At 35.1% G+C, this 25,339-nt stretch overlaps 1 protein-coding gene across 1 annotated transcript in view; it reads left to right on the top strand.

The window, feature by feature from the left end:
* Window positions 1–25,339, top strand: part of CDH18 (cadherin 18) — a 354,098-nt gene that overhangs the window by 13,138 nt on the left and 315,621 nt on the right. The gene's annotated exons all lie outside the window — the stretch shown is intronic.

The raw sequence follows: 25,339 nt of genomic DNA, 5'->3' as shown, positions 1-25,339 counted from the left end.
AGTGCTAGTGGTGCAGTAGAGGTGCTAAACATAGGGGATGATGGTGCAAGGGGTGGAGTAATATGCTTGACTTAGCTCCATTTAGGGAAGGCTCCTCAGAAGAGGAAGAATTTGAACTAATATTTTGCCATCAATAGAAAATGGGACAGGTAAAGTATATTGGTTAAGAGAGACCTGCACTGGAATTTTAGGAATGACATATCAAAAGTATGTAAGTAGGGCTTCCCTGGTGGCGCAGTGGTTGAGAGTCCGCCTGCCGATGCGGGGGACACGGGTTCATGCCCCGGTCCGGGAAGATCCCACATGCCGCGGAGAGGCTGGACCCGTGAGCCATGGCCGCTGAGCCTGCGCGTCCGGAGCCTGTGCTCCGCAACGGGAGAGGCCATAACAGGGAGAGGCCCGCGTACCGAAAAAAAAAAAAGTATATAAGTAGAAATTAAGGATATACAAGTACAGCAGTTGGAGCACAGATCACATGTAGAGAAGTGGAAGTGGGGATGAAGCTAGACAGCATGACAGGCCACCGAGGGCCAGTGCTGGTTGGAGATTCAAAGGAGAATATAGTTTATCTCCAAGTGTTTGGGAATGAATTAAAGGATTTTCAAGTGTGAAGTGACATGAGACATACAGAACAAGTTTGAAGGCAGAGAGGTTGCTTTACCATTGCACAAATCTAGACTTGCATTTGGTAATTGCAGAATAATTGGAGAGAGTAAATAGATTAAAACTTTTTATTTTAAGATGTAGAATTGACAAGATTTTGCATCTGTGGAGAGTGAGAAAGGGGGATGCAGGGCTGTTTGAAGGGTTGGGCAGGCTCCTCCTTAAATTGGGGGGCGGTGGCTAAAGAATAAAGGGGGAGGATCACGTCTGGGATCACGTCTGGGAGTGACGGTGATGGAGCTATAGGTTTGGATAGTCTATGTCCCAGGTGCTTCATGGGCATGCAGGTGGGCAGGTGTGGAGAGATTCAGAACGCCGGAGGAAGGATGCAGGCTAAAGGGTAGAAATAGGAGATACTGGGGTTTAAGTGGTGATTGAAGACCTGAATCAAAATTTAGGGAAACATACATGGACTTCTGGCTCAGAATGGAATTCTGTGGAACAAAATGTTATAAGGGAAAAGAGAAAACTCGGTCTAAAGTTTGCAAATAAAATTCAAGAGGACAGAAACAATGGAACAGAAATGGAATCAGGGTCGATAAATAAGGAGAAAAATCTCAAGGAGGAGCAAGTGATCAATGAAATCTGAAGCATGAGTGAGAATAAAATAACACTGTATTGTATACTTGAAAGATTGCTAAGGGGGTAGAATTTATGCTGTGTTCTTATCACAAATAATAATAATAACAATAAAAAAAGAGGGCAGGAGGAACCTTTTAAAGGTGATGGATATGTTTATGGCATAGGCTGTGGTAATGGTTTCATGGATGTATACTTTTCAAACTCATCAAGGAGTATGCATGTATAAATATGTATAGTCTTTGTGTTTAATCATACGTCAATAAAGTGGCTTTAAAAAACTTGTAACAATAAAATATTTAAAAAATGAGAATAGTATTTCCACAGCTAATTTTTTACTCAGGAAGTTATTTTCTCTGACGAACCTTATTATTTAGAGGAGGCTGGCCCATATTCAAGAGGATCCAGTAGTGATAGAGAAGGAGACTGCAAATTAACATAAATCCACGGAGTCTTTACTTATATGTAATAAAACTATTCATCTTCTTCAGAACTTCTCATTGTTGCCCTCTAGCCATTACTAATCCACAGCGTCTAAAAATTTAGGTATTCCTCTGTATGCTACTCATCCTGAACTGTTCTCAACTGCCTTAGTGATTGGCATGTCTGTATTTGTTAGTAATATCCTGCTGGCTGTTGAAGGAAACTATCTGAAACTAGTTTAATATGGGAATTGATTTACTAACTTGCATACCTGAAGAGTAGAACAGACTCCAGGCAAAGGCAGAATCAGAGATACAAACGATGTGATTAGGATTCTAGCCAATTCCTACAGCTGCACACTCAGAAAGTATGTGAAGCCCAAGTCCCAAAATTGGCAGGCAACAGTTCAATCAGTTTCTATGCTCTGTTATAGAAAGGATTTCCTTGCTTGCAACTAGATAGAGAGTGAGTTTAAGTGCCCAAATATTTTTCAAATCCACATTTTAGGTTCTGTCTTTTAAAGCCTCCCATTTCTAGGTACTACTTCTCTATGAATCAGAGTCTTATTGTTGAAAAAAATCTACATTAGTTAATACATAAATAAATAAATAAATAAATAAATAAATATATATATATATATATATATATACACACACATATATATAATAAGATAAATTCATTTTATGGAGAAGACATAATTTCTTTGAGCCTTATTGGACTACCGTTCAAGCACATACTGAATTAACAGCAGTCAACCTGTACTGAATAACTTAAGTCTGGATTTCTGATTTAACCATGGGGAAAGCTGAATTATCATAATGTGTTTAGACCAGAGCTGTCCAACAGAACTTTCTGCAGTTATAGTCCCGTTTTATATCGGCACTATCCATTATGATAGCTACTAGCCACATGTGACTGTTCAACATTTCAGATGTGGCTATTGTAGTGAAGGTTCTGAATGTTTGTTTTACTAATTTAAATTTAAATAGCTACTTGCAATTTTTTTTTTTTTTTTTGCGGTATGTGGGCCTCTCACTGTTGTGGCCTCTCCCGTTGCGGAGCACAGGCTCCGGACACGCAGGCTCAGCGGCCATGGCTCACGGGCCCAGCCGCTCTGCAGCATGTGGAATCTTCCCGGACCGGGGCACGAACCCGTGTCCCCTGCACCGGCAGGCGGACTCTCAACCACTGCGCCACCAGGGAAGCCCTGTCCCTTGGTCTTTGTGTCACTTGGTCACTTTTCAAAGCTCCAGACAAGAGAGCATATGTTGCCTCAGCCTAAGTCACGTGTCAGTGGTCTGGCTGCCCAAGTGGGGCAGATGCAGTCTGGCTCCTGAAGTTTACATAATTGAGGCAGAACTGTCTCCTACCAAAGTCTCACGATGGGGTATCAATTCTTGCAAAATAAGATGGGGCTCCATAAAAGATACACTTATACACACATGCACACACACATTTGGCACACTGTGTGGGAAAGTTTAATATATTTGACTTTTGCTTTATTTATTTTATTTTACCTATTGTGTCACCAAGATATATTAAATGTCATTCATTCTATTTGAAAATAAAGAGACTCAGAATAATTATAGATCACTCTTTCTTTTTTGAAAAAAAAAGAAATGTCCACCAACTTTGTATATGTATGTTTGTATATGTGTATATTTATATATCTGTGTGTGTGGGTATCAAGCTAAAAGTAATGACTCATAAACTTGTTCTAGAACATCTTGTATGCTCAGTAATTGCTTGTTAAGTTCATTAGCTGCTTTGCATGCATGGGTTCTTTCTATTGTTATATCAAAATTATAAGAAGTATTAAATATATCTATAGTGTTCAAAGCAATAGAAACTACTTTTAGTTAAAATAGTAGGACACTAAGCAGAAAGGAAATACTATAAGAGAGACATATATATTTTACTTGAAGTTACATTTCCCTCTTAAATATGACCTATGTTATGGTCCCATGCCGTGTTTTTTTTTTTTTTTTCTTCTTCGTCTGGCATTGCCATTGTTACTCTTGTTTTTTGAACCCTGTTATTATTGTTCCATTGAATTAAATTGACCATGAGGAGTTTTTAGTTTTATTACTATTTTTATAAACATTGAGATGAGGAAGGGTAAAATAATATCTAATTACATATTGATTATCGGCACAAATAACACTAAGTAAATATTTATGTTTGGGGGGGCTGGAGCATCAGTGCAGTACAGCTGTGAGGGACTAAAGACTCTCTCTGGAGAGCTGTTAATTTGCATAGAAGTTATTTCTATTCTGTACTTTACAGCTGCACTTTCCTTAGTGTCTGTAAGAAATGTGAAACAAGAATGAAGGTACAGAAAATCCTACATTTGGGGAACAAACAAAGCTTTGATCTGGTATATATTACTAGAAGACAAATATTCATAAGATAGATACCCATAGTTTTCAACCTTCTTTGAATATTAGAATTACGTGGGAAGTTTTTAAAAATCCTCAAGCCCAGGGTGAATATCCAATCAATTAAGTCAGAAAATCTGAAAATAGAATGCTGATATCAGTATTTTTCAAGCTACCAAAATGATCCTAAATTATCTTTCAGAACTACTGGTCTTTAGGTTCGTTTTACTAATGATACATGAGGATACCTTGAATAAAGTGACAAGAATCTTTAATTGTGTTGTAAATTGCTACTTTGTTTTAAAAATTGACATCTATAAATGAATGCTTAATGTAACATATATGTGCTTAATCTCATGGTCTTGAATAATTCCTCTTTTAAAAAGAGGAATTAAATGAGACCAAGTATTTTTTTCTCTACATATATGTCTTCTTAACACCTTTATTATTTTAATATGTTTATTTTTATTTGTACTGATGTACAATACATGTACATAGGGAAAAAGTCAAATAGTACAAAAAGTTATCACAAAATTGATATTCCTCTTTTTCCCTTCCATTCCCTCTCACAGCTTTTCTTACAGATAAAAAGCAATCTGTAATATTTTAGTTCTTTTATTTTAACATGACTAGACTTTATCTTGATTTCCTGCTATAGTACCAATATATGAGTATCTACTACTTTAATATTCCTACCTCTTTTCCCGTTTCTCCCATGTCATCTATCATTAATTATATAGTTCTTCCCTTGGTTGTCTTTTTATTTAAAATATGTAAAATACCGACATGTTTATTCCTACTCTTGTTAACTATAGATAGGCTATAATTACTTCCCACCTTTTAGAATGAAGATACAGAAAACCCTACCATTGTACAGAAGACCTTGAGATAGATGATGAGAGTTTGAGCTAATTTCATCACTATCTCCTTTTGCTCGTTGTCTCAGACATCTTAAGTTTTTCTTAAAAATTTCTTACATTGAATTTTTCCAAGAATGTGCACTTTTGTTCAGAGAGGTTAATGGCTGGCTGTTGAGTGTTCTGCTTGGAGATGTCAAGTACTTTTCTATAATTTTTCCATTTACCTTTATGTTTTAGAACTCCATCTCACCCCTACCCTCCATTATACTTAGCATTTTTTACTCCTAAGCTTTTCAGGAAATATGCAGGACAAGGCAAAATCCTGCATGGCAGGGCTCTTCCACACATGTTTAAGGATATAATTTCCTTTGTCTTTCAATATTAGTCATCATCGTTTCATTTATAATTTGTCTTTGAGGAACTTACTAAAATGTCTTTTGTGTTGGGAGCAAAACTTACCATCTTTAATTTGCAAAGTATTTATATATTTTAAATACTTCTTATAGTTTAATGAGACTTCAAGAGGAAGAAATAAAATGTTTTTTTCTCAATCCCTCATCTTGAGCAGAAAGACCTCAGGAAACCTCACATAAAGGAAAATATGTATTGTCTGTGCTGTAATGTTCCTTGAAAATGATAGGTGGTTTGCAAACTTTGCATGTGCTAAATATTGGGGCTATACAAATGTGTGAAAGATACATATATCAGCCTTGCTATCAAAGCCAACTAAACAGTCACCAATTTTAACATATTGACTTCATTGATTTCCATTGTGTTAGATCTTAAACAAGAGGGGAAAAATATTCCCCTGGGACAGTAATGTAGCAGTGAAGGTATTATCATGCATTTTCACATCAGCAAATAATTGTGTTTACATACGCTATGTAATAACTCTATATTCTACTCCCCTTTTCCGTAACTTTTAATGATAGTTTATCATTTAATGTATGCTTTATAACGTATTTATCTGAACATCCAAATTATAGAATTTAATTAACATCTGTATTTAAATAATTAGCAGAAATAGAGCTTTAAAAGACCCTAAGATTTATCTGTTAGTTTTGGAATGAGTGGAAATTGATTCTTAACATCTGATAGTTTACACTTAAAATTCTGATAAAAGCATGGAGACAAATTTGATGATCTTTAAAGATTTCTTCTAGACTTGCATAAGACTTATGATGAAGAATTATTCATGGTAGTAAGCAGAGACTCTGTTCATGCCACCTGCTCCCACCTCAATTACACAACAAAGATGCTTATCCATTAAGAGTATTGCCAAAGTTCTGGAAACTCATCAGGATTATTTGGGTTTTTTTCCAACTAAGTATACCTATTTTAAAATTAAATAGATAATTGTAGGTCCACATGCACTTGTAAGAAATAATACAGAGAGATATCTCTTGAAAATTCTGTCTGCCCACTTCCTCTTAATGGTAATATTTTGCAAAACTAGAACATATTGTCACAGCCAGGATACTGACATTGATGCAATTCATCAATTTCGTTCAGATTTCCTAAGCTCTCCTTATACTGATGTGTGTGTGCGCGTGTGTGTGTGTGTGCGCGTAAGTTTTATAAAAACGTTGTCTGTGTAGCTTCTTGTATCCCCACCAGCACAGTTCCGCTACTGAACACTTGCAACACCACATGATCCCTCATGTTGCCTTTTGTAACCACACCAATTTTACTCCTGCTACCACCTCATTTCCCTCACTCCCCAACTTTGTTTAACCCCTGACAAGCAGTAAAAATTAACTTCCTTCTTCTCTACAATTTTGCCATTTAAAACATGTTATAGAAATAGAAATATATGACATACAATATGTAACCTTTTGGGAATGGCTGTTGTTCGTTTGATGTAAGTCTGGAGATTCACTCAATTTGGTGCATGTATCAATAGTTTGTTCCTTTTTATTGCTGAATAGGACTCCATGATAGACCTGTGTTACCGATTGGTTAACCATTCATCAGTCGGGGACATCTGGGCTGATTCCAGTTTGAGCTATACATTGAATCTGCTATGAACATTTGTTTTTAGCTGTTTGTGTGAACATGAGTTTTCATTTCTTTGGGATAAAAGTTTTTAATTTCAACAAGGTCCAATTTATGAATATTTTTCTTTTATGCATCTTGCTTTGGTGCCAAATCTAAGAACTCTTCTCCTAGTGCTATGTGCCAAAATTTTCTCCTCTTTTCCCCCCACAAGTTGTAGTTTTAGGTTTTACATATATGTCTACAGTGTAATATGAGATAACTTTGTATACACTGTGAGGTTTAGGGCAAGGTTGTTTTTTGTTGTTTGCCTGTAGATATCCTATTGATCCAGCACGATTTATTAAAAAGACTATCCTTCCCTCTTTGAATTGGTTTTGCACCTTTGTTAAAATTCAGTTGAGCATATTTGTGTCAGTCAATTTCTGGTTCATCTTTTCTGTTCCATTGATCTACATGTCTCTTTCTCAACCAATAGCTTAACTTCTTGGTTACTGTAGCTATATGGCCAGCACTGATATCAAAGATAGCAAGGTTTCTTCTTTGTCAAGATTGTTTTAACTGGTTCAGAGCCTGTGTCTTCCTGTAGAAATTTTGGAATAAGTTTGTTTATATCTATACAAGATCTTGCTGGAATTTTGATAGACATTATATTAAACCTATAGATGAATTTGGGAACAATTGACATTTTACTATGTTAAGTATTCCAATTTGTGAACGTGATATCTTCATTTAGTCTTTGATATCTGTCATCAGCATTTTGCAGTTTTCAGCCTATGGTACATAAAATACTTTGTGCATATTTTATCAATGTACAATTTATTAAATTTATGATTTTCTTTGGAATGATTATAAATGGTATTATGTTTTAATTTTAGTTTCTGCATGTTCATTGTTCCTATTGATTTGTGTTTGTTCATCTTCTGGCCTGCAAACTTGCTAAACTCATTTATTCTAGGAGATTTTTTTTCTTCCATTTGTTTGTTTGATACATTTTTTATATAAATAATGATGTCCTCTACAAACAGGGAGACTTTTGATTCTACTCTTTGATGTGTGCATTTTTATTTCCTTTTCTTGCCTTAGTGCTTCACTGGCTAGCACTTAAGTACTATGCTGAATTAGAGTGGTAAGAGATGGCGTTTTTGGCATGTTCTTATCTTAGTGGAAAAGTATTCATGATGTGAATATGATGTTAATTGTAGGTTTATTATATAGATGCTGTTTATCAAGTTGAGTTAATTCCTCTCTATTTCTAACTTACTGAGAGTTTTTATCATGAACAGATGGAGTTTGCCAGATGCTTTTCTGCATTGATTGGTATGACCATGTTTTTTCCTTCCTTATCTTATTGACATGGTGGGTTACATTTATTGATTTTCAAAAGTTGAACCAGCCTTGCATACCTGGACTAAATCTCACTTCATCTTTTATACATTGATGAGTAAATGTATTAAGATTTTTTTGAGGACCATCGCATTCAATTTCATGAGAGATAATAATAGGTAGGTTGTTTTTGTATTGACTTTTGTTTTGGTATCAGGGCAATATTGGCTTGTTAAATTAATTAGAAAATATTCCCTCTTCTTATGTTTTCTGAAAGATATTTTGTAACATTTATATTAATATTGATATTAAATATTTGGTAGAATTACCCAGTGAAAATTAGACTTCCAACATAACGCTACTGTCTGGAGATTTTTTATTTTATTTATTTTTTATTTTATTTTATTTTTTGCAGTATGCTGGCCTCTCACTGCTGTGGCCTCTCCCGTCGCGGAGCACAGGCTCCGGACGCGCAGGCCCAGCGGCCATGACTCACGGGCCCAGCCGCTCCGCGGCATGTGGGATCCTCCTGGACCGGGACACGAACCCGTGTCGCCTGCATCGGCAGGCAGACTCTCAACCACTGCGCCACCAGGGAAGCCCCTGTCTGGAGCTTTTAATCGTGAATACAATTTCTTTGATGGTCATAGACAATTCAGATAAACTTTTTCACTGTGGTAGTCTGTGGTTTTCAAGGAACTGATCCATTTCTTTTAAGTTTTCAAATATATGAGCATAAAGTTTTTCATAGTATCCCCTTATTATATTTTTAAAGACTGCAGTATCTGTAATGTTATCCCATCTTTGATACTGAATTAGTGATTTTTGTCTTCCTGCATTTTTTTTTTTTTTTTTTTTTTTTTTTGCGGTACGCGGGCCTCTCACTGCTGTGGCCTCTCCCGTTGCAGAGCACAGGCTCCGGACGCGCAGGCCCAGTGGCCGTCATGGGCCCAGCCGCTCCGCGGCATGTGGGATCTTCCCGGACCGGGGCACGAACCCATGTCCCCTGCATCGGCAGGCGTACTCTCAACCACTGCGCCACCAGGGAAGCCCCTCTTCCTGCTTTTTTGTAAAAAAAATATTTTTCAGTCTTCCTAGAGGTTTATCAGTTTAATTGATTTTTTGAATAGTCAGAATTTTGTTTCATCAATTTTTCTATTTTTTTCTTGTCTTCAATTTTATTGACTTCTGCTCTTTGTTGTTTCCTTCCATTTACTTGAATTTATGTTTCATTTTTTTTCCCTAGGTCTTGAAGTAGGAACTTAAGTTATCAATATGAGACCTTATCTCATTTCTAATGTAAGCATATAGCTATAAATTTCCTTCCAAGCACCACTTTAGTTGCATTCCACATATTTTGATATGGTGTATTTTGTTTTCATTTAGTTATAAATATTTCTTATTTCCTTTGAGACTTCCTCAAAGGAAATAATTTGTAAATGTCTTTTAAAATCTCCATGTATTTAGAGATTTTTCTGTTTTCTTTGTTGTTCATTTTTAGTTTGATTCCATTAAAATCAGATAACATATTTTGTATAATTTCAATATTTTTTTTAATTTTTTGAGTTTTGTTTTGTGGCCCATAATATGGTCTATCTTGGTGAATCTTCCATGGGTACTTGAAAAAAAATGTATATTATACTGTTATTTAAAAAGAGTGTTTTATATATGCCAATCAGATTCTTTTGGTTTTTCTTATAGTTCACATATGTATCCTTGCTCATTTTCTGTCTGTATTTCTATCAGTTGATGAGAAGTGGGTGTTGATGTTCCCAACTCTATCAGCTTTTGTTTCATGTATTTTTGAAGCTCTCTTGTGCATCCATATTGAGAATGTAATGTCTTCCTGATGGTCCTTTTATCATTATTTTTGTCTCTTGTACTTTGCTTTGCTACAAAGTCTATTTTGTCAGATACTAAGATAACCACTAGTTTTTATTTTTTAAATAATATTTCCATGCTATATCTTTTCCATTCTTTTATGTTCAACATCTACCTATGTCATTTAATTTGAATTAAGTGTTTTTTTTGTTTCTTTTTTTTTTTTTTTGCGGTACGTGGGCCTCTCACTGCTGTGGCCTTTCCTGCTGCGGAGCACAGGCTCCGGACGCGCAGGCTCAGAGGCCATGGCTCACAGGCCCAGCCACTCTGCGGCATGTGCGATCTTCCCGGACCGGGGCACGAATCCGTGTCCCCTGCATCGGCAGGCAGGCTCTCAACCACTGCGCCACAAGGGAAGCCCTAAATTGAGTGTTTTTGTAAACAGCATATAGTTGGATTTTGTTTCGTTGTTCAGTCTGCTTTCTCTATATTATCATTATTATATTTAAGACATTTTCATCTAAGGTAATTATTGATATGTTAATCAATAACAGTTCCATTTTCTTATACATTTTCTATTTGTTTTCTCTGCTTCTCATTTGTCTGTTTCTTTTTACATGCGACTATGTGGGTTCCATGAACATTATTTAGGAGTCTGTCAATTTATTTGTAGTGTTTTTTTGTTTTGTTTTGTTTTGGGTTTTTTTGCGGTACGCGGACCTCTCCCTGTTATGGCCTCTCCCGTTGCGGAGCACAGGCTCTGGACACGCAGGCTCAGCAGCCAAGGCTCAGGGGCCCAGCAGCTCCGCGGCAAGTGGGATCTTCCTGGACCGGGGCACGAACCCGTGTCCCCTGCATCGGCAGGCGGACTCTCAACCACTGCACCACCAGGAAAACCCTGTAGTGTTTTTGTGTGTATCTCTTTGTATAGTTTTTACTGTGGTTGATCTAATTGTTACTGTATATATATATATATATATATATATATATATATATAATATGTGGCTTAGTAGAAGCCTACTCAGGTAGCTTCTTTTCTCAGGGCTGGGAGTCACGGAAAACTAGATCTGGATGGCTTCCCGTGCTGCTGTCCTGTTCTTCCAGACCTAGGGTTACAGACAAGCTCCCCTTCTTTCCACCTTTCAGATTCCCTGATGATTGTCCCCAGTGCCATTTTACCATTTTGAGTGAATGCAGAAAGCTCATTTACATTTTGGTCCCTTTATTTTCCTTACTTTAAAATATTATATTCTTGGATATCAGATGATGTTATAATTTTTGTTTCAATATGTAAATATGATTTTAAAAATTCACAAGGAGAGGAGAACCTATTGTATTTATTTGTATTTCTCTTTTTTTTTCCTTATTACTCTGCCTTCCTGATGTTTCACAATTACTTAATCTGTTATTTCCTTTCTGTTTGAAAAATTTCTTTAGCCAATCTATAAGAATAGGTCTAATGTCAACAGATTCTTTTCTTTTTTCTTCATCTGAGAATGTTTTTACTTCCCTTCATTCTTGAAGGATATTTCTGCAACATAGAATTCATAGTTGACTGTGCTTTTCTTTCAAACTTTCAAAATAGTGTACCACTTCCTCCTAGTCTCCCTTATTTCACAGGAGAAATCCACTGTCATTTGAATTGTTTTTTCTCTAAACGTAATGCATCATTTCTCTCTGGCTGCTTCTAACACTTTATCTTTCATTTTCAGAAGATTAATTATAATAAATCATAGTGTGGATTTCTTTGCCTTTAACTTGTTTGGGTTTTTTTCAGCTTCTTGGATCTGCTGGGTGTGTTTTAACCAAATCTGGGAAGTTTTCAGTCATTATTTCTTCATAATCCTTCCAGCTTCAGTCCTTGCACCTCTCCTCTTAGAATTGTAATAATATATTTATTAAATCTTTGGGTCCCTGAGGCTTGGTTTATTGGGTCCTGAGGCTCAGTTTATTTTTTACATTCCAGACTATTTTCTCTCTATTTTTCAGACTGGATGGGTTTCATTCTGTCCTCAGGTGAATTAATTCTATCCACTGTCATCTCCACTATTATGCCTATACAGTGATTTTTTTTTTCTGTTTCTACAAATTCCATTTGGCCATTTTTAATAACTTCTCTTTCTTTGCTGAGATTATCTATTTTTCTTCTCTTTTAATATGTTTCAAGATAATTTGTTATTGAAGGATTTTTATAAAAGCCACTTTAAAATCCTTGTCAGATAATTCCAACAATTGCTTCATCTTGGTTTTGGCATCAGTTGATTGTCTTTCATTATTCAGGTTGTGATTTTCTTGGTTCTTGGTATAATGGGTGAGTTTTTATTATTTCCTAGACATTTTTTCCTATAATTATAGGAGACTCTGAGTTCTGTTTAAATGTTCTATTTTAACAAGCAGCCACCCAGTTTAAGTTTAGCATGTGGATCTTGGGTTACTTTTATGGACTGTGGTTCAAATGGCAGTAAATATTCAGTGCCTTTGTGGTAATATTTTGGTCTGCTTGATTTATCTAAAGTCACTGGAGTCCCCCATTATCCCAAATGGTGCTCTTGCAAGGGCCAAATGAGTTTTCCCAATGCCAGTCTGCTAAGTGTCTCTTGGTAGTGGAGTGGTGTGGTGGAATTCCCCTACCAGTGACCTTCAGCTTCTTTTGCATCCTTGGACAGGGATGGAGAATATTGCGACCATGAAGTCAAAGATGTTTCTGGGGCCACATCAGCTAGTATTGGGTCTCTCCAGCAACTCTACCCCCGTCTCAGTAGCTCTTGGTAGAAAAAGGGGAGTCTCACATTTTATGAGGAAGCAGAGTGCTTCCACTGGCTATTCTTGATGGGGCTCCCAAGCAATCCCCCTTATCGGTGTTGTCTGCTTACCTGATGTGGTCAGAGGGAATTCTGTTTGATCCAGGGAAGAAATGAGCCTACTCAGGTAGCTTCTTTTCTCAGGGATGGGAGTCACGGAAAACCAGGTCTGGATGGCTTCCTGTGCTGCTGTCCTCTTCTTCCAGACCTAGGGTTACAGACAAGCTCCCCTTCTTTCCACCTTTCAGATTCCCTGATGATTGTCCCCAGTGCCATTTTCAGGGTCTATAATTGTGCTTATGAGGAAGGAATGGGAAAATTGGGTCTACACCATCTTTTCTGAACTAGAAGTCTAACACATATTTTATACATTGAATTACCTTATTTACCAGTGTGAATACCCTATTATCAATTTATCTTGTTCTATCAGTGTGTTTCATGCATGCTTTTTTAACAGTAAATGCCATTAACATATGTTATTAAATCTGGTTTAATTATAGTGAGTCCTATTTCATAACGTAATGCTATTTACAGCACTATTTCAAACAAAACCGAGTCCATCGGGTTGTGGCTGAATCTTGGTAATTCCATTTGGATTTTGAGAAAGAATAGTTTGTTCCTTTATACATAAATATTCAAATGTTTTTCAAGAAGATACATCTTTGAATCTGGATCACTTTTCCAGTGGTAGCGTCCAGGAACTAATTTAAGACAGGGAATAATTTATTACCAAACTTATCATTTCCTATTTAGGTGATGGCTTTCCATGTATGCAGAGGTATGGCTAGTCCTTCTCCTAAAACTGTATTGCAATGAAGCTTTACCTTCTTCCAGAATACATCCAAACCAGAGCTGGTTTATCAAGGCTTCTTCTATAACCCTCTCCCTCAGACTGTATCCCGACGCTCAAGAATACAGCACCAAGACCCTGTTTTTATCTGTTTTCCTCACCCTCTCTTTTCTAAGGCTAAATTACAGACAGATTATGTCTGCTCTCTTGTCCTCCTAACCTAAACTTTCACTCATAAAATTCTTTTTTTTCCTGTTGCTGATACCAGAAAAATCCACAATGAATGTAACAGGGTAAAAGCAGCTAAGATTTTATTCTAGGATTGTTCTAAGTCAACCATGCTTCTATTTTTCCCCATTGGGCCTGGTTTGTACTTGGTTTACACACTGCTTTCCCAAAATAAAATACAGGGAACATTTGATGGTAAATTTTATGATCACCTTAGCTCTGGGGCAGTAAATAGTCATTTTTGATACAGTCCCAATTATATTAGCTAAATGACTTAAAACACCCCTAACACATTACACCCAGTTACATAAAACTCATTTAATAATTTACTTACGTTACATATTTTGAAATTAGTACAATGTCAGTAACCAGTAACTAGTTTAGAGTAGGTTCAAGGTAGGTAACAAGTTCAATCTATTTACCACAAATAACAGCCACAGGTCGCTATTTGAATGCTGACTACTTTATCCAAGTTATATGGTTTGTCTGTAGAAGAAACCAGCAAAATATGAGTGGGAATGTAGGTGAAAAAATATAGAATCATGGGATTTTCTTTCGTAGCAAATGGAGCAATAGCAGTAGTTGTTGCAGAAGTACAGTATTATTTATTGATTGCCCAAGCCAGACTCTAGGCTAATCAAATGGTTTCATTGTTCTGAATGCCATGCTATAAAGTTTGTCAAAACTACAGGGAAATAAAATGCAAGAATCAGGCTTATAATCTGATATATTCAAGAGTGCCTCTGTGCATAGATGTCTAGATGTCTTTCTCTTGAAGGAGAAGTAAAATTTCTACCATAACTGGTTCATCTTTATGAAAGTGTAAAAATGATTTGTTCACATAAAGTATAGTTTTTGCATGTTACATATAAGTCTATATGATAATGTCTGTTGTCATAATTTTTTGTAGATATATAACAAATAAAGTTGTACTTTATTGTTCACTTGTGCCCCAGCTTGCTTCTCTCAGTGAAGTGACAATACTTCTAAAAAGCCTGTGACAGAGACTTCCCTGGTGGTCCAGTCGTAAAGACTCTGTGCTTCCACTGCAAGGGGCATGGGTTTGATCCCTGGTGGGATAACTAAGATCCTGCATGCTGCGTGGCCAGAAATGAAAAATAAATAAATAAATAAACACAATAAATAAACAAATAAATGGTGCATTGCATTTCTAAAGAAATAAATAAATTAAAAGCCTGTGACAGAAAACTATCTTTAGGTCCCATTGACTAAATTTAGAAACCAAATAATGCCTGACATATTACTGGTTACCTGTCATATGTGGTTAAAAAGAAATATATACATTTAAATTCCTTAATGTTCCTGTAAAAGTAGTCTGATGTAGAACACCACGAAATGAAGTGATGGAACAAGGGCTGTGGAAAAGTGGGAAACGTCTTGCTGAATTTTTCAGAATATTGACTGCTTCAGCAGCGGTAAATGAATAAGTAAATCTATTTCTTTTCCTCCTGTTTCTGTCACATTTCTGGTGAGAATCTGATTCACATTCAGAGTTTGAAATGGAAAATAAAAATAGAGCACTGTTTGGCTTCTGCTGTGTCAGATAATTACTTTCAAAATCTGTAACTGGAAGCCGGTTGAGATAGGAACTGTGTTTTTGTTCCTGTGAAACAGAAATTCTGTCATGTGCAGCTACAGGATTTGACTGATACCTCTGGAAGTTACCTCTCTACTGAGTGAGACTGAGTGACTAGCTTATCCAGTTACAAGTGATGGGAAAGCTGTTATAGGAAAGATAATTCCAAAAAGTTAATGTGTTTTCACATAATATAGATATTATTTGTTCAGTACATTTCTTATTTTGAATATAAAGAACAATGCATACAACTTTTATTAAGGGAAATATTTTTCTTTCTACCCCTATTAAATATATGTTGAACATTACATATGTGTGTATGTATGCATGTATACACATGTATATTTTTGAAGGTGCAGGAATATCATTAGGCTCACACATCCTCTGTCTGTGCCCAGTGTTTTGTGCCTGGCATTTTGTACATGTTCGTTTTTTTTTTTTTTATATTCAAAATCTTTATCTTTGTAATTATTAACTACATAATAAATTAGATTATATTTTACATACTGCTTTGTAACCTAATTCTTTTTTCAGTCAATGCTTTCTATCTTTTTTTAACACCTTTATTGTATTATAATTGCTTTACAATGGTGTGTTAGTTTCTGCTTTATAACAAAGTGAATCAGTTATACATACACATATGTTCCCATATCTCCTTCCCTCTTGCGTCTCCCTCCCTCCCACACTCCCTATCCCACCCCTCTAGGTGGTCACAAAGCACCGAGCTGAGCTGATCTCCCTGTGCTATGTGCCTGCTTCCCACTTGCTATCTATTTTACGTTTGGTAGTTTATATGTGTTCATGCCACTCTCTCGCTTTGTCACAGCTTACCCTTCCCCCTCCCCATGTCCTCAAGTCCATTCTCAACATGACGGGAATAAAGACATGTTCATGTCTTTTGTCACACACAGTGCCACCCTCATTTTCAAATGAGGACACTGTTGACAATATAGACATTGATATATTTCTAACTGAAACCTCTCTTCTGTGCATCAGACTCCTATAGGTAACATACATTTAATACATATGTTTGGAGGCTTTGCTGGCGCCTCAAAAATTAACCGGTACAAAATTGAGCTCTAAGCCTCTTTCCTCCCATTGGCTTGTCACTGGTTTCCCTGCAGAGTCCTCTTTTCAATAATTACACCTCCATCCGCTCAAGTGTTGAAGCAAGACACCTGAGAATCATTCTTGACACCCCTTTCACGCTCACCTCTCCCTCAACCCAGTCTGTTAGTGAGTCCTGTCAGCTCCTCATATAAAATGTAGCTCATGTCTGTCTGGTTCTCCTCGTTCCACCTCTCTCCTCCCTAATTTATTTTGCCATCATCTCTCACCTTAAACACCGCTGTAGCTTCCTAATTGGTACCCACTTCTCTTTCTGGCACCATCTAAACTCCTCCCAATCCGGCTGCCAGATTGATCCTTTATAAACAGAAATCTGGTCTCATAATTCTAGGGTTTAAAATCCTTCTGTGGCCTCTAAGTGGATTTAGATTAAATTCCAAATCTGTAACACAGGCTGAATGACATGGTCTGGTCTCTGGGTGCATTCCCATCCTCGTCTATTGCTACTCCTTCTTCTAGTTCTATCAGCTACACTTGCTTATTATATCCTCTCATAGCAACTTCTATTGTTCCTTTATAGAACTTAGAAAATTAGAATTCTTTAATTTTAATTATCTATGTATTAACAGCTGGCTTCATCATTAGATTCCAAACTCCTTAAGTGTAGGTACAATATGTCTTTTGTTTACCACGTACCTCTGGGTGGTCAGCAGATAGCCAAGCATTGGCATATAGTAGATAATCCGTAATCATTGAATAAAGGAAAGCTGAAGGAAATACAGTTTTAGAAATTACACACAGAGTAAAAGGAAGAACTAGAATTGAAACATAGGCGTCCTGGTTTCCATTGTTTCACCTCTTGTAGCATAGTGACTAGAGAAGTTTAAGATTAGATCTTGAAAAATTAGGGATTTTAGGAAGAGAGTAAAGAAGATTCAAGGCATAACAGGGGTATTTTGATCAGATATTCAGCCCATGAAAAACCTGGAATATGGTTGAAACCCAAAATCGTGCAATATGCTTGGTGACGTTGACATTTATGGTACGGTGTATATGTTACATGTATAGAAGAATCATAATAATAATGGTAATTATATATAATTTTGTCAAGTGCTTTTATCTGCATCTGCTGAGATGATCATGTGATTTTTCTCCTTCATTCTGTTAATGAGGTGCATCACATTGATTGATTTGCATATATTGAAACATCCTTGCATCCCAAATTCTTTTTATGAAGCCAGTATCAACCTGATACCAATACCAGAGGGACATCACAAGCAGATAAAATTACAGTCCAATATTCCTGATGAACATGGATGCAAAATTCCTCAACAAAATATTAGCAACTTAATTCAATAGTACATTAAAAGGATCGTAAAACATGAGTAACATCTTTCTGATTACAGTAAAAAAAATATGAGAGCCACTATTAAGAATCTGAAAATTGATAAATAGGCAAAACATGACACAATATGAACTTCTTCCAAATGAACATATGGGAAAATTTCAGAAAAAGCTTATACTGGGCTGGCTTTCTCCCATTCCTTCAACTGTGGAATTTATTGCCTTAGAATTTGTGTTTTCCAGTAGTACTGGTTTCAGAGTTCTATGTATGGTTGTAAAGTAGCAACATTAGTAAAAATAATAAGCAGTAATAGTAATTACAAACATTTATATATAATATATATGTCTATATACAAATGTATTATACAATTGCATATATTCTATATATATTTCATGTTATATATATACCTCTGTATATATAATATATCCATTATACAATGTATATTAACACATGTATATTCAGTATATGCATATATTATATGATTTCTTTATATATATAAGATATATATAGGATTTCATATATATAATTTCTTTAAAGATTTTAAACATTTCTCACAGATTTTAAAAGAAATACAGTGTAACCCAAGTTTGTCTTCTCTGCCTCTCCTTCTATTAGCTATTTTTGGTACTCATGCTCTTTTGAAAAGCATTTAAAAAATATATACTCTGAACAGTTTTTATAGTGTTTTGCATATAAGAAGCAGCAAAGTTGTTTTCATTTCTTTTTTTAATTGCCCTTGGTTCTTTGCTTTCTAATTGACTACTGAGTTGACAACTTTCTAACTGATGTCTTAATTGACTACAGAGTAGCATAAATGAACTGGAATTATAAATGTATTATTAATAATCACTACAATTATAGTGTCTAATATTTTTAAGTAATTGTTAATGCTACACATTATTCTAAATGTATGTATCAACTCATATTTACCTAATTGCAACACTCTAAGGGAGATATACTATTGTTTTCACTTTGGAGACAAAATAATTGAAAGGCAATGAATTAAATACCTTGCCCAAGATCATATCATCAGCGGTTGGAATAGTCAGCATTTGCAGATGTGGTCTGGCTGCAGAGTTCTGAGAGATTAATATTTGTAAAGGCAATTATTTTATGACAATTAGGGGAGACAAACTATCATTTTAATGTTAGTGCAGTCCAGACTGTTCCCTCAGATGCCTGAGCTCACTCAGAACACAGGGAGGTGAGGTGGAGAAGATAACACACATGGTTCAGATATAGGTGGCCCTTACCCTTGAAGGCACATTGATTGACACTCTCACCGCTAGTCCCTATCATTAGGTAAAGCAGTCAAAAAGCAGCTAAAACCCCCGTTTGGGGGAACTGAAGAGAAAGACCATGGTGAATGTGGGGATACAAATATATTTTTTAAATTGATTTCAAAGAGTTTAAACTTCTCCATTAACAGCAAGTCATAATTTCACATCATGATTAAAATATATTGGAAGTTGGAGTCATTACTGTGAAGGAGGTACATGATCATCCATTTATTCCATTGAATGGTGTTGATATTTTTGATTATACAAAATTATATGTCTTATGTCACTTACATACTGGACACCAGTCTTGTCAATGACAAAGCACTGATACATAGTCTAGTAAGAAGCTCATTTTGCTAAAGCCAATGCAACGAGTGAGGTGAAGATGCTAAGTGTAAGTTCGAATGGATATAAATTCCAGTAAATTAACAACATCCATTTCACAGTCAAGCAAAAATGTGGAACTAACCCCAGAATATATTCTTAGGTTAAAATGTTTGAAGAATGACACATTCCACCAGTTACATGTATTTATTTATGTTCCTTTCTCGTTAAGCACTTGAAATGAAGATTTTATTTTTATCATGGAGACTCTAATGATGTAAATGAATTAGCTGACACAAATTTCAACAAAACTTTTGTAAGAATGAAATCCCCCTTTTCATCTCAGTTCATCTCATTTATGGCCTTCTTGAAAGGTCTATGTGTCTCCAAAGTAGACAAATTCCAGCCTCTGCTGCAGTTGCTTGGTTACCAGTTCTCAGCTTCCAGAGAGTAACATAGAATATTTGAGCATTTGAAAAATAACAAAAAGGTTCAATTTTTCTGTGGCTTTTTCATACCCTATTATAAGCAAGCTGGTGAGCACAATCTAACAGATTTTTCCTTTGGCATTAGTAGATTATAGGCAGTGAGTGGTAGAAATTCAACAAGAATATGGGGGAGCAAGAGAGAGATTCCACAAACTGGTAAATATCAATAGGTGCTTTATCCAATAAAATAAGTATTACTTCTCTGAGATAACTTCGGAAATATTTAATTGTTTTATATTGGTTTTAAAAATAATTTTAATGGAAGTTACTACTATTCACTGCACATTTTTAGAGGTGTCTTTAAATTCATTTAATTTGCCACTCTACCTTGAACTTTTGTCTGATTTTTGCTATTTCATTTGCTCTTTCTCTCTCTCCTCTCATGCTAGACTTTTTTGATTGCTTTTTGAGGGTCTCACATTGGACTTTCATCTTTTCTGCTTTGTCACGTGGTCTTAGATTCCTTCATTTGTCTTTTCTCACTTCTTTAGCTTTATTTTGCTCTTAGAGGCATTGTCATGCAGTGGCGGCACCATTCAGGGATTTGGGAAAAGCCATTTTAAATAGTAATCACAAGAACAGAAAGTTTACTATTAAAATACAAAATACAATGAAATATAAATGAGTGTTAATGTATGATATCATAGAATGGATATATTTTTACTTTTAAATGTTAATAGTATAACATATAGAAGTTATTGATACCAATATTTCTGTATGAAATGCACTGTTTTGCTTTTCAACTATGCTAAGATAATGGTTGATGATATCCTTTTAGAAGACATACAAGATATTTTCTTAAATGTACAACATCATTTATTTATAATCTTATTGTTTTAAAAATACTAGATTTATTGCATCAGTGAATTTGAAATAATAGCTTATAAAGTATGGTTTATTTCAATTTTCTGGCAATATGTGTATTGGAATTCTGCTCTTTTCAGTATTAATATTTGAAGAAAGGCTTTGGCATTTTTGCATCTTGGATCACCGGAGAGTATCATATCATTTTAAAATGATACAATAATTGCCATATTGAGACTACAAAGATTGTAGTGAAATTTTAAAACAAATAAAAATAGCAGAGACCCAACACATGGGGAGGAGTAGAGATTAATGTAACGTGTGTTGTATGATCCTTAAACTTTTCAGAGGTTGTAACTTTCTCACATCAGAGCTTCCCCTCTTCAACCTTAGGTTTCTTTTTTTTTTTTTTTTTCTAACTATTTCTATCATTGGGAATTACAATACTCTATGGCTATTATTTCTTAGATTATCCTGCCTTGTTAATTTTGTAAAAACTTATCAAACACTACGTGTTATTAACATGATACTTGTCACAATTTACATTTCTACAAATATGCCTTTTTCACTCTGTAGGTTTTTCTCAAGTAAGATATTTGTCTGTTTTAAAAACTAAATTTGTTCTTCCATTGTTTACCATTGCTTACCATGCAAATTATTCCTGAGAATATTTTAAAACTTCCAGAAACATTTGTCTCAGGATATAGTTTATATTTTATATACATGAACTTTAAAAAATGCTATCATTGACTTGCTATTTCAGATTTTATAAATATTGTTTCCTTCAGTATTTCACGTATTTTTTCTTTTTTGTTTTAGCCTTTAATGTTGCTTTTCCTAATTATTCTGAGAGATTATGCATTCAGGGATACAATTATAAAAAGATAACTGAGAAAAAATGAGCCTTGTTGTTCCATTTACACAGTTTATCTTAGTCCCAAAATGTTTTTTCCCCATTATTTATTCCTTAAATGAAAAACAAAAAACGCTGTTTTTGAAAAATAAATTTTGATTTTTAGTGCCTATTTTTTATTAGTGACAATTCTACATACTACTATGTAGCATACTTTTTTAAAAAAGTTACCCTAGATGTGAATTTAAGTCTCTGTGTGAGATAATAATATGCAAAAAAAAATTAAAATTCTTCTGTTGAATAAATGTGAAATTTTTGAGAGCCTATAGCAACAAGTTGCCCTAAGCAGTATTCTGATAGTTTCCAGTGATCTCAATTGGTATTTACCAATATCACAGTAAGTAGTAATAGACAGATATCCATAATTTTGACAACTAATAAGAATAATTATGCTCCTTTGCATTCCAAGATTCACTCATACATTAAACAAATTTTGCAAGCTTTGCCACGTACCATCCTAATTTGGTATATGCAAAAATGAACATCTGGTCTCTCCAAGAGGTCAGCCCAAGGTGAAAAGGTCTTAGATTTGTGAAATGGTGCATGCCAGAGTCAGCTAGCTGCCCACAAAGATTCTTGCTCTCCTTCTATAGAGGTACCCCCTCAGTGTCTACATTTCCCAGTCCTAATTCCATTTGTATCTATTTCCCTCAAATGGAATAAGAATGGAAGGGATAAATTTACACTCCATACACAGGGGATCTGTACTCCCTATTTTCCTTCTTTTGCCTGTGGGATGCTGAGGGTCCAGCAGAGGGCCCTGAGGCCGTTGGTCATGTCAGAGCTGCAAGCTGGAAGGAGCTAGAATAGAATCCACTCCCATGGCCGCCATCTGCCGCCAATGACTACTACACCGAGGCTGAACTTCAGGTGAGCTGAAGTATATCTCTCTCAGGGTAACCCACTGAGATTCTAAGGGTAGTTCTAGCTGTACCTTAACTAATCAAATATCCAATATGTAATGTATAGCATGCTGAGTGTCTATAGAGAGTGCAGTGAGGACATGGGGAAGTTAGAGTTCACGTGTATAATATCAGGAGCATTGATGGGGAGTTATTTTGGAACTGACAGGAGCCTATACCATGCTGCCCTCTTCTGCTCACTTGAATTTCAGTTTTTGGTTATTTTCCTTTTTAGGGTTAGAGTCTGTGTATTCATGGAGACTGACTGGAAATACAGGTCAATATCTTGTAGAACTGATTGACTCACCACACTGACATAGCAACCCCAAACCTCATTAACAAACCAGAAGATGTTACTTTCACTTTAATAGGTTTGCTTTAAAATATGGAGGTGAAGCAATTACTCTATTTCTCTAAAATCAAACACAAAGTAAACTAATGTATTATATAGCAATATGGGGGACTGAAAAAAGCACTCAGTGCAAACTAAGAAATCTGTCATGTTGACATTTTTACATCAATGTTGAAACAGCAGGGCCATCTTAATTTAGAAATAATTGAAGGCCTATTACCTTATTTTTAGCATGCTTTATTGACTTTTTTGTTTTCCTTAATTATTCTAGACTACTATATTCTTAAAAGTGTACCATGAAAAGCTGGGACCTAAAGATTTTTTTCCCATTACTTTTGTTGTGGTGATGGTGGCACTGTTACATTAAAAAATACTGTTTGTTCATCTCTGAATGCTGAGCATTTTTTCTCTTCTGAATTCATTCCAGTTCCAAATGTTTTAGAATGGTGCTCTACTCATAAATGTGCCAAGTGTACATCCCATGCTTCACTGTATTTTACACTGCTTTTTGAAATACAAAAAAAGACTTGAATGTTCATTATTGCTGAGTTCCTGAACTTTACTGAAAAAAGACCACAGTGTATATGTAAGATGATGTTAGTTATGGCATGTTATAATGATTATAGATACATGTTATTCATTTTTATTTAACAAGTAATAAATGTATTCATTGTAGGAACATTGAAAATGCAGACAAAAGTAAAGAATCATTTTAAAATCACCTTTTGTACTATATTTCAAAAATTTTTCCCATCAACACTTTTCTATGCCATTGTAGAACTTTTTCTGTACCTATAAAATACACTTATGTTGAAAAAATAGGGTCATTCCTGTCCTAATTATTTCTAGAGTTTTTTTACATTTGAAAACTTATATAATAAGTTTCCATCAATAAATGTATTGATACAATATCATTCTTAATTGATAGATAAGATTCCACTTTCAAATATATCATAATTTATCTAGTTGCCGATATTCGACATTGTATTTGTTTTCAATGATTCATTATTATATAGAAAATTGCAGTGAACCTCATTGCGTACCCCATATTATAAACCAACTTTGGTTTAATTTTGTTTTCATTTGATACTTCTTAAATAGCAAGCATTGTATGATGACCTGAGACAGGTGTGAGTGATTCTGAAAGTGCAGATTCAGGAGTCATGTCTCCTACACAATAACAATTTACTAGTATGACCTTGGGCAAGATATTTAACTGTTTGTCCATGTTAATTTATCTTCATAATATGTAGTGATATTAATCTTTTAGGGTTGGTTTAAAGATTAAATGGGTTAGTACAGATAAAGAGCTTATAAGTTTTAGGTTCACAGAAAGTGTCACTATTACTTTTTTTTAATTAATGAAGTAAAAGAAAGAGTGATAAGAACTAATAGTTGCAATGAAAGGACAGTGACTCCAGGCAGTTGAAACTGTTGACAAAAAACAAGGTAGAATATGAAGACACAAACCTCACAACAGACTGGGGATTCCAGTTAGGTCAGGAACCAATTTTAATATCTGAAGTGAATGAGACGGGTGGAAATCTATATGGTTATTTTCAAAATTACAAAAAAGACAAGGATGTGATATCCTAGAGTGGAGGCAAGCATTTTTTTGTTCAACATGTCTGTAAGTGATTTTGTAAAAGTAAAATTGCTGGCTCAAGAATACATGGTTTGATGACTTTTGGTACCTATAGCCAAATGTATAAACCTTGAAGAATGGTTCAAGCATGTACACCCTGACCAAATAAAAATTGTATATTTTTTTCTTTATGTCCTGACCATTTATGTGTGTGTGTGTGTGTGTGTGTGTGTGTGTGTGTGTGTACAGAGAGAGAGAAAGAGATGTAATTGACATATAGCATTATATTAGTTTCAAGTGTATAACATAATGATTTAATACATGTGTACATTGTGAAATGAATGTGTGAAGGGGTATGTTATTGTGGTTTTAATTTCTCTGCTGACATCTTTTCTGGTACATATTCTGTATATATCTTCTTTTATGAAGTGTCTGTTCACATATTTTGCATATTTTTTATTAGGAGGTTTACCTAGTCATTTTTGAATTACAAGAATCCTTTATATATGCTGAATATAAGATCTTTGTAAGATGTATATGTTAAAAATATTTTCTCTTAGATTGAGGTTTACTATTTCATTTGAATAATGATATCTTAAGAGAAGGTTAAGTTTTGATAAAAATCTAATTTATATACTTTTCTTTATGTAGCGAATGGTTTTTCTTTCTTCCTTTCTTTCTTTCCTTCTTCTTTCCTTCCTTCCTTCCTTCCTTCCTTTCTTTCTTTCTTTCTTTCTTTCTTTCTCTTTCTTTCTTTCTTTCTTTCTTTCTTTCTTTCTTTCTTTCTTTCTTTCTTTCTTTCTTTCTTTCTTTCTTT

The sequence above is a fragment of the Aethalodelphis obliquidens genome, unplaced genomic scaffold, assembly GCF_003676395.1.
Source record: "Aethalodelphis obliquidens isolate GAN/ISIS:26980383/991018 unplaced genomic scaffold, ASM367639v1 scaffold29, whole genome shotgun sequence".
Lineage (NCBI taxonomy): Eukaryota > Metazoa > Chordata > Mammalia > Artiodactyla > Delphinidae > Aethalodelphis > Aethalodelphis obliquidens.
Note: the sequence above shows the minus strand (reverse complement) of the source record. Positions and strands in the feature narration are given on the sequence as shown.